Below are 8,933 nucleotides of genomic sequence, written 5' to 3'. Positions count from 1 at the left end.
TATAATAATAAAAATAATAATAATAACCTTAGGACAATTCACACAGCGCCATCTAGATCCAAGTTAAGCTAGCTAAAGCTTGTGTTATGGGTACTAGACAACTGATACAAATACATCGATTTTTTTTTCGTAAATACATACATATTATACATAGGAAACACCCAGACCAATACAAACAATCATACTCATGAATACAAATGTTTGTACAGTGCGAGAAATAGAACCCGCGACCATCGAACGTAAAGCAGTCTGCTAAACCACTAGACCACTGAGGTCTTAATACTTAATATGTCTATATATATTATTATAGTCTTAATAAGACTTAATACTTTACAAAATTTTATACTTCAACCATAAACTATGAAAAGAGTCCCCTCCCATCGATCTCTCGTCCAATTCAAACTGGGATTAAAATTACCTCAGACTAAACTCGTATCCGTCAGGCGAGAGTTCACCTTCAGCCGCTCCATAAGTCCTTTCGCGAGTTTGGAGCGCCATCTGCACTGGCCACATATAGTCCGTAAAGCTGTAAATCTCTCCAGCTAATGCCAACAGCATTAGAATAGTACGAAAAACAAGGCTATGAAGAAAAGTTGTATGCGGTGCATATATAATGAATGAGACATACAAAATGTTGTATCTTCACTTTCTCATAGATCTATTCTATATACGAAGTATTATTACCTAACCGTACAAAAGATTTCCAGCTACGGCAAATTCAGGGATTTGTGAAGTTTTATCGTAAATTTATTGCACACTAAAGCAGACTTCCTTATCGTTTAATACTTCGAACAAGCTCTGACGAACAATAACATTCCGGAGTATGTAATATCTGATTGTGGAATACGGATTCAACTAATTCTACAGTTTCAGTTTAATAACAATATGTGGAGTGCAGTAGTTGGTATTTTCTTTGTGGATATAGCAATTTGAAGCCTGTATTTCATTCTCTGTCTGAGCAAGCATTGTTCCTACATTCTTAAGTAATATTTCAGATGGGAAGACAGAACACTGTCGACTATTGACGTCATGGTGAAGACAAAATTCTCTTGGTTGTTAGGAATGTATGACTCCAACGTGGCAAGGGGCGAGTTTACCACCATTTCTCGGATTAGTTTGATTACTTGTTTCGGTGTCAATACTAAATATAATTTGATACAAAGTTTATTTATATCGGATTTGAACTCACGACCTTTCAGCCCGAGTTATCACTCTATAGATGATATAACTAATCTGCGACGCTCTCAGCTGTGCCTATAATTATGCTAATTATAATTGAGGAAATTTCTGGGTTTGTTCTTGTGGGAGTTGAAGTAACAATCGAGTTTTTATTACCTCGAAAATTTTCTGTTTTGTTTCTTGTTTAAAGTTTTACGAATCCTACTGTAACTTATAAAAATATCAAGATTTAATAAGTACCTACATTTATTTGATATATATATATATATATATATATATAAGTTTGTATTCTAGATGGGATAAACAGAGATATTGTCAATTGTCGATATGGCATGGGCTTCCGCTCCTACGTTCGTCATATTCTATTATATTCATTTAGTTTTTTCCGGTATTTTTCTACACTGAGAATTAGTCCGAATTTTCAAGTGACACACAATGATTTATGACGACTAATGATCTCACGACCATTGCGACCTATCTTATGTAATGGTCAAATTTGCGTAAAGACTATTTCGTTTCATTAATGCGAATAATTTTATTTGTAGCCGTTAGAATTTTGTATATAAGATTGACTGTGGGGAGGGGCGGGGGAGTAAAAAGTAATGAAGGGCTTCTAATGATGATCAATCATCACATAAATGTAGAAACTGCAAATAAAAGTGGGGTGGTCACCCTGATGTTTTTGTCGTTATATACCTACTTGTGTTATTAGTAATATGACCTCTGAGAGTAATGACTGTTCTATATACTATATATTAATTAATGAAAAAGGTGTAAGCAACGTGGCCCGGTAGGATACTGCCCCAATTAATACATATATGGCCCTGTAGGTAATAAGTTCAAATCTAGACGACAAAAAAATACAAGAATCGAAATACAGAAACGAGCTTCATAAGTGCATTGCATTTTTTAGGTAATTTGAAATGGCGTACTATATAATATGTTTTATTGAATCCATACAATGACATTGCACAAAATCTATTTCCGTGTCAAACTCAGTGTGCGACTAAGAGTGAAAATCCGAGCAGATCCCGAGACTTGTGTCACGAAACTCGGGATCTCGGCTGGTATAAAAGGAATAAAATATTTTTCTGGCATAAAAAATATCACAACAAAAGTAGAGCCGTGGTATCAGACATTACGAAGGTATGCTAATATGAATTTATGAGGGACGTATGCAGCATATAAATATCGAGCGAGCCGACATTATTTTCTCCTTTTTCATCCCGAATATTTGGAATATGAGATTGAATATCGACGATGAATTTCAATTCCACATATTAAATATTATCAATAAACATGCTTTGTATTGATAGCTGTATTTATTTTATACTAGACGAGCATGCGACTTCACACGGTATGCCGTGATGTATCCAGACATGCGCCAACCCCAAATAATGGGATAAAGGCAAAGCAATGACGATGATGTGAAACTTAACATGTGATTCTGAATTTAGCGCCTACAAACTCATAGAAGCACTATAATAACGGTTTCTTATATCTTATATATACAGAAGATTAATTGCATTTTTATTATTATACTAGAGGGTGCGTGTGTGCGCGGGCCTCAAGAGGCCCGCGAGGCGTTGTCGTTGATTTTTTTTTGTGAAGACGGTTTTCTTTTCGAATAGACTTGGTTGGCAAGTAGAGTTGTCTGTTTTGATACGAATAGGTGACTTCCTATTGTAACAGTGAACCTGTGGCGAAACTTTGTATTGTAATGGTCACAATACAAAACCTAACCTAACCTACCTTTCTGTATACTATATTAGTCTGAGGCCATAATTTCTACTGTAAGAGTCGCAATACAAAACCTAACTTAACCTACCTTTCTGTATACCATTTCGACCTGTGGCTTTAATTTTTATTGCATTGGCCACATTACAAAACCTCACATTACCTACCTTTCTGTATACTACATCAATTTCGGTTCACAGTTTCTGATGCAGAGATCATAATACGAAACCTAACCTAACCCACGTTTCTGTGTACCTTATTGGTCTGTGACCACAATTTCCATATTCTCCTGTCTATAGACCTAACCTCATCTTACTTTTCAGTATACTAATAGTCTGAAGCAATAATTACTACTGAGTAGCAATACAAAATCTAACCTAACCTACCTCTCTATATATCTTTGACCATAATTTCTATTGTAAAGGAAATAAAGAAAAACAAAACCGTCTAGGTTGCGTGTGGGTCGTTTTAGCTGATTTTTTTATGGTGAAGGTTTTCTTTTCGATCTTGGTTGGCAGAAACATGTTTTGATACGAAACTATACCACAAATGTCAATTCCTATTGTAAGAGTGAAAAAAAAACCTAACTCCTTGTTTGTATACCGTATTGACTTATGGCGCCACTTTGTATTGTAATGGTCCCAATACAAAACCTAACCTACATTTCTTTACAATATATTAGTCTGTGATCATAGTTTATAATGTAGAGAACAGAATATGAAATCTAACCTAATTCACTTCTGCATACCGTATAGATCTGTGGCTATAATTTCTATTATAATTGGCCATTATATTACTACCTAACCGAATACGAAATACAAAATCATATCGAACCCTACTTTCTATATACTAATTAGTATGGGGTCGCTATTTCTAATGCAGAGGTCATAAAACTGAACCTAACCTAACCAACTTTTATACCTTATAGAATAGATCTGTGACCAAAATTTCTAGTGTAAAGGACATATAAATCATAACTGTATTTTTCACACGAACGATTATCATTTAGAATAGTCACCAAAGCAGGAATGAATTCCAAGATAGTCTCCTTAGCTGGTAATAAACCGTGGATATCATACAATGAAAGAAATGTATGGACAAAACTTATTCTCATTATTTACAATCTGAAAATTTTACACATTTTGCAATCTTCAAATTACAAAATCCAAAGACACAAATTATTCAGAACAGCATTCCTGAAAATAATTTCGACATCGAAAATGTTCAATATTTGTGTGAGTTTTTATGTCACAATCCAAAACTAATTTGATATTTGTGGTCACCTATACTAAGGTATAGGCAAAAAATTGACGTCTTCGGCCGTAGTATTGAATTTTTATTTTTTTTTATTTTGGCTTAGCTACCAGGGTGGCAAAATCATTTCGTCCATACATTGTCAACTCCTTCTAATAATTTAGTATAACCGATGTAACAACTTACATCAGTTTTCATAATAAAGTTTTCCAAATAATTTTGATAAAAGCCTTAGGGTTATTATTTATCGTAGGTAAAGGACCTATGATAAATAATAACCACTCATCACTCTTTTAATTAAAATATCATAAATATTAAAATCGGGGAAAGTTTTTAGCCCTGGCAATACTGAGATTCAATGCCATCCCATAAAAGCGGACTCGCTGCATGGTTACTATGTACCAAAATAAAAAAATCTTCCAAATTTTGTTCAAAGTCAACCTCGGCGGCCATCTTGGATTTTTCCATTTTGATACTTCTTACATATATATTACATTACGACAGATATATTTCGTCCACATATTGTACAGAGACACGGTCCTTTTAGTGGGTCCTTAGTAAATATTACTTTCTACGAAAATCTATACCTGGTGTTGCCCCCTAATTTTACAAAAAATTGCATAAAACTATTAAGATGAGATTTATAATAGATACCCGTCAAATAAAAGTTATTTAAAAAAAAATGTCGAAAAAATTTTCCCACATTTTGGGTTTGCTAAATTACCCGAAAATCGGGGAAAATTTGTAGCCTATATAATTCTTCTTATCTTTGCTCCGTAGAAGTCAACATGCTGTAAGGAATAAAATAGTACCCCAAAAATGAGTTTTAAAACGTCCCTAAACTTGTCATCAGGAATAAAGTACCCTAACTCGGCCGCTATCTTGAATGATTGCTTTTTAAATAGTTTTAACATATACACCTTAGTGAGAAACATTTCGTCCATACATTGTACAGAGCCAAGGTAACTCCTTCTAGTTGTTCCTAAGTACTGTTTACAATGGAAATCGATCGATGTATGGTGTTGCCAGCACATTTTGACAAAAACCGCCTAAGACCCCTTGGGGATTATTTTTGACAGATCGTCATCATTGTTTGGTCTAAAATGATGAAACAAAAAATCCCACGTTTTTTACTTCTCTCCGATATTACCCTAAAATCGGGGAAAATTTTTAGACCAGGTAGTGCTTCGTACCGAGAGTTTCCACTGCTCCATAAAAGTCAACTCGCTGCAGTGACGATGGGTACATGAAAACTGAATTAAATAAAGGACCCTAACTCGGCCGCCATGGATTTTTACTTCTTAATACTTTTGACGTATTCACCCTAATAACAGAAACATTTCGTCCATACATTATGTAGAGTCTCGATGACTTCTTCTTGTACTATTCCCTAAGAAAACTGATCTAAGATGTTGCCAAATAATTCTGACAAAAACCACGAAAAACCAATAAGGGGATGATTTTTGACAGATATCCATCATTATTTTGTTTGAAATATCGAAAAAAAAATCCCACATTTTGGACTTGTCTTGTAAATTACCCAAAATCGGGGAAAATTTTCATACCATTTTTCCTTTTTCGTACATATATTGTACAGAGACACGGTCCTTCTAGTGGGTCCTTAGTAAATATTACTTTTTACGAAAATCGATCCATGGTGTTGCCACCTAATTTTACAAAAAATCGCATATAACTATTAAGATGATATTTATTATAGATCTCCGTTGCTCTTATATATAGTTTGTCGAAAAAAAAATCCCACATTTTGGGTTTGCAAAATTACCCAAAAAACGGGGAACATTTGTAACCTAGGTAATATTTCGAACCGAAATCTACCACTGCTCAATAAAGGTCGACTCGCTGCAGGGAAGCCAGGTAAATTTATCATCAGAGAAAAAATACTCAAACTCGGCCGCCACCTTGGATTTTTCCTTTTTTAAATACTTTTAACTTATCCACTTTGGTGACAGAAACATTTTGTCCATACATTGTACAGATGTAAGGTGACTCCTTCTAGTACTTCCTTAGTACTGTTTACTATGAAAATTAGTTAATACTTCGCACCGAGAGTTTCCATTCCTCAATAGAAGTCAGTTCGCTGCAGGGTTGATAGGTGCCACAAAACTGAATTTACTAAAAAGACCTTAAAATTGTCATAATAAATAAAGTATCCTAATTCGGCCGCCATCTTGGATTTTTCCTTTTTAAATACTTTTAACACATACATTTTGGTGACAGAAACACTTCATACATACATTGTACAGAGCCCAGGTTACACCTCTAGTTCCTTAGTACGGTTTACTATGAAAATCGATGTATGGTGCTGCCAGATGATTTTGACAAAAACCACCTAGGATCCTTTGGGGGATGATTTTGAACCAATGCTCATCACTGTTTTGTTCAAATTAACGAAAAAAAAAAAAAAATTCCCACGTTTTTTTACTTTTCTCTGAAATTACCCCAAAATCGGGGAAAATTTTTAGACCAGGTAAAATTTTCCACCGAGAGTTTCCATTGCTCTATAGAAGTCAACTCGCTGCAGGGTTTAATTTATATTACCCCAAAATTGAATTTTAAAAAGTCCCTAAAATTGTCAACATAAATTAAGTACCCTAACTCGGCCGCCATCTTAGATTTTTACTTTTTAATACTTTTGACGTATTCACCTTAGTGACAGAAACATTTCGTTCATACATTGTATAGAGCCTCGGTGACTCCTTCTAGTACTATTCTCTAAGAATACTGATGTAAGGTGTTGCCAGATAATTCTGATAAAAACCACCTAAAATCAATAGGGGGATTGTTTTTGACAGATTTTCATCATTCTTTTGTTTGAAATATCGAAAAAAATTTTTCCCACTTTTTAGGACCTATCTCAACAATTACCCTAAAATCGGGGAAAATTTTTATACCAGGTAATACTTTGTATTGAGACACATCATCTCTCCATAGAAGTCGACTGGCTGTGGGGTTGCCAAGTGTCCTAAAACTACATTTACAAATATCCCAATTTTTCTCCGAAAAGCAAAACTCCCCTATCTCTGCCGCCATCTTGGATTTCTAAAATTTCATAATTTTCCCTAGAGGCCGGGTCCTTCGGCTATCCGACGCCGTACAGTGCGTTGAGCTAGCATACTCGTAGGTACCCTATCAATTTCAGTTTTTGAAGCTAGACCTCAATTTCAAAATTTGTATCATGATGTATGGGTGTTGCCAGCAAATTCTGACAAAATTCCCCTAAAACCCTTCAGGGGACGATTTTTGGTAGACCAACAAGACTTTTTCATTTAAAATGTCGAAAAAATATTTCCCACTTTATGGGACTTTTCTCCAAATTTAACCCAAAATCGGGGAAAATTTTTAGCCCTGGCAAATCTTCTTACTGAGACTTACCCATGTCAGTAGGTGGCGTTTAGCTACGGGGTTGCCATGTGCAGCAAAAACGCGATTGAAAATATCTCAAAATTTTTCGAAAAACTAAATCTCCCATAGCTTGGCCGCCATCTTGGATTTCTGAAATTTCATAATTTTCCCTAGAGGCCGGGTCTTTCCGCCTCCCAATGCCCTACAATAGGGATCGGTAGTATCCCCGCAAGTACCCTAGGAATTTCAGTTTTTGGAGAGACACCCCAATTTCTATTTTGGTCAAACCATGTATGGGTGTTGCCAGAAAATTCCAACAAAACCCACCTAAAACCCTTTAGGGGATGTTTCTCGATAGGCCTTGATGCTTCTTTTGTCAAAAATGCCGAAAAAATTTTTTCCCACTTTTTGGGACATTTCTCCCAAATTACCCCAAATTCGGAAATTCTTTTTATCGCTGGCAATACTTCTTACCGAGACCCATCATCGCCCCATAGAAGCCGACTCGCTGCGGGGTTGCCCTATATCTAAAAAATGATTTTGAAAATAATCCGGATTTTTAGGACCAAATTCACACGCCCCCAACTCGTCGGCCATCTTGGATTTTCGAAATTTCATAATTTTCCCTAGAGGTCGGGTCCTTCGAGTTTCCTATGCCCTACAACCGGTGTCGCCAGCACCCCCGCAACTATCCTGGGAATTTCGGTTTTTGAAATCCTAGAAAATTTTCAACCAGTTTTTGGCAATTTTTTCACCGCCATCTTGGATTTTAATTTTTTGTTTTTACGCCATATTCTGGGTCCCGCCGAGATGTGCCAAATCACTCTTTGAACGGAATCGATCCGAGCGAAACTGTAAAAGTTAGCCGCCATCTTTGTCCGCCATCTTGGATTTTCCCAAATTTCGGAATTTTCTCGTGGTCACCCTAGCCAAAGGAACATTTCCCCCATACATCGTCTCGACCCCCGGACGCTCCTTCTGGGAGAACAACTATGTCAATCAGTGAGTGAGTCACCGTAATGCAGCTTTATATATTATAGATTACATACAATCAACAATTGTAATAGTATTTTTATGACATTATGTTATTAATTATTATACTCTTGTGATATCTTTTTATAAATTAATATAAATATTTTATACGTATTTAAGCATTGTTAGTAATTTTTATTTCATATCTATATTCTTTAATTTTATGTATTATGCATTTATAGTCTTATAAATTTCTCAACTAAGGCATTTGGAAAGTGTTAAGACATTTGATCCAAAGACAAAATTTGTAAATAAATTTATGGTTAATAAAAATTATTGTAGAATTACCGCCTTTCCAGTGCAATTTTTGTAATTCCAAAATCAAAAAGAAAATTTGTTTTAAGAAAAAAATATAAATTAAAAAAAGG

The sequence above is a fragment of the Achroia grisella genome, unplaced genomic scaffold, assembly GCF_030625045.1.
Source record: "Achroia grisella isolate CSIRO2021 unplaced genomic scaffold, CSIRO_AGI_Agris_v1 utg460, whole genome shotgun sequence".
NCBI classification, from domain to species: Eukaryota; Metazoa; Arthropoda; class Insecta; order Lepidoptera; family Pyralidae; genus Achroia; species Achroia grisella.
The sequence above is the reverse complement of the archived record's forward strand: the minus strand, read 5'-3'. Positions refer to the sequence as shown.